At 34.3% G+C, this 2408-nt stretch overlaps 1 long non-coding RNA gene across 1 annotated transcript; it reads right to left on the bottom strand.

Annotated features, from left to right (window-relative positions):
- Positions 1–1014: 1014 nt before the first annotated feature.
- Positions 1015–1960, bottom strand: LOC107937356 (uncharacterized). Its single transcript, XR_001694649.2, has 2 exons — positions 1704–1960; positions 1015–1540 (listed from the first exon to the last, which is right to left on the bottom strand). It is a non-coding gene; the product is annotated as an uncharacterized lncRNA (long non-coding RNA).
- Between the last annotated feature and the right edge of the window lie 448 nt (positions 1961–2408).

Below are 2408 nucleotides of genomic sequence, written 5' to 3'. Positions count from 1 at the left end.
TAAAGTCCCATTGAGGAGTTCCTTGATTGTTGTTTGGAATCATTTGTGAGGTTTCAATCTCAGATGTAGTTTTAATAGTGTCACTCATGAGAAAGAATAAAACAAGAGACAAGAGAGATTGAAGAGAGGGAACGTTTGGAACGAGAGATTAGAGAAGTCAGAAAAAATTCCAAAGGCTTCTGATACCATGAACAAACTTTAGAGAGATTTATTTTAATTAGGTTACAGATTTTTATAGGTAGAACTAAGTACAAATAAGGAATCAATCCCTAGAAATCAGTAATTTCTTAAGAATTAGAGATTAATATTAGATCCTACTATACAAGGTAATTACTAAGACTAAGGCAAGTATTCTTTCCTTAATCTTAGGGATTCTAACAAAATAAGCCATGATAGTCAGTTTATGTGTTTTGCATTTTACATGCTACATCATATAAGACAGCCCTTTACGTTTCTGCTATATTTCATTTTGGGACTTCAAATATTTTACTACAAATAGAGTAGAGTCAGTCATCCTCATACTTATATCCGAAAATGTACGGAACAAGTACATCAAATATGGTTAGTTCAAGAAAGGTGAAGAGTTGAAGTAAATATAACACGAAATTGTTGTTCAATTCTAACTCCATTATTGCACAGACCTTTCTTGAAGCATATATCCAAATCTAACTTCGAATAAAAAATTATTAAAGCATTCTGTTTCATACATTTCTAGTTATTTTTCACAAGTGTTCCTTTAGGTTAAAGTTCTCAATTACATGTAAATTTTCTAATCAAGAAGACAACAAAGAGTATATTCATGGAAACAATCCACTGGCAATCATGTTCTTAACACTTGCTTTGATTCCAGCTATCATGAATTCATCTAATTCAAATGCACATATGCACAAAGAAAAGAATTTAAAAATATATGAAAAATATGACCTATTTTTTCATTGATGAATATGTAGATAACCCATTTTGCCCAGGCCCATTTAATTTATTTATTTACAATAAATAAATAAGTCAGATCAATAAACCCAAATAAATTAAAATAAAAGACAAATAATATCCAAGACTAAGATAGCCCAAAAAGTTCACTTACAACTTCCAGCAAATACTAGATTTATACCAGCCCAAATGTAAAAACAAACCCTACCCAAATTATGATCTAGCTACAGTGGCCCAATACCCAAACAACCCAAACATACAACAAGACCCTACTTCAAAGTCCCATTACACCCAAACCCTTTAACCTAACCCAATTCATAAATGGCCCAAGTGAGCCCAATATCGGGAAGGCACCAGAAACCCTAGAGGTTTCTGGAACACCAGCGCCGCAGCTAGCCAGAAGCGGGCTTCCACGAACGGCCTCTCCACGACGGGTTTCTTCTCCATACGCCTCCACGTCAATAGAACCTGTGAAAAGGAAAATAAACGCAGCAAAAGAACGCACGAGAAAGAACAAAATAACAGAATTTACAGCAGATGATAGCAAGAAAATGTAATTTTAGTTTTTATTTACTCTGTAAATCTGGAAATAAAAAGCCGTCGAATGTACCTGCAAAGGACAAACGCATACGCACACACATAGAATACAAAGAAAGTTATTAAAATCCTTAAAGGTGATTCTTTACTCAAGTTTCTTTTCTGCCAATTATTTTTTTGTTGGTCATTTGTTTAGCATTTAAAAAATCGAAAGGAAGAAGGAAATAAGACTTAACCTTGAAAGTACACCATGAAACTTCTTCTTCTTCGTCGAAATCGGAGTATATAAGGGGTCTTAAGGCTGAAAATAACTCTGAGGCTCGGATGGGCTGATGGCCATTCATGGTGGTAGATCAGCTCTTAGAGGAATGTTAGGGTTCGGCTGAAAGGATTAAAGGGGGAATGCTAGGGTTGTGGTGTTAGTTTGTCGGAATAAAGGCATTGTTTGGCCTTTATAAGGAAGTAAAAAACGGTACCGTATAAACCAATTCCAATGGTTTAAAAACTACATCGTTTGGAACCCGATGAGACCCGATCCAATTCTTATCCCCTGGGATCCGCGTGATTCTGCAAAGAGGGGATATTTTCACGATAGATCCTTCCCTTCGCGCAAGCATTCAATTGTGCCTTATTTGTTTTACTTCACTTTTTAAATTTGGCTATTTAATTTGTGCGTATTTGCATTTTAGTTTGCGGTACAGTGCAGCGCCTTGGTCTCGGGGATATTTCCAATTTTAGTCCTCATACATTTGCACGTATTGCTTATTGATCCTATTTACGATTATTTTATTTGTAAATTATCCCTTTTATTTTGGGTTCAATTTTAATTTGGTCTTTCATTTGTATAATTTGCTAATTTGAAATGCGTTTAATATTTTTATATGTGTTAATCTATTTTAATGATTTTGTTTGTTTTCATTTGTATATTTATTTTGAGGTTT

This window comes from Gossypium hirsutum, chromosome A06 (genome assembly GCF_007990345.1).
Source record: "Gossypium hirsutum isolate 1008001.06 chromosome A06, Gossypium_hirsutum_v2.1, whole genome shotgun sequence".
Taxonomy (NCBI): domain Eukaryota; kingdom Viridiplantae; phylum Streptophyta; class Magnoliopsida; order Malvales; family Malvaceae; genus Gossypium; species Gossypium hirsutum.
This window is presented reverse-complemented; position numbering and strand designations above follow the sequence as displayed.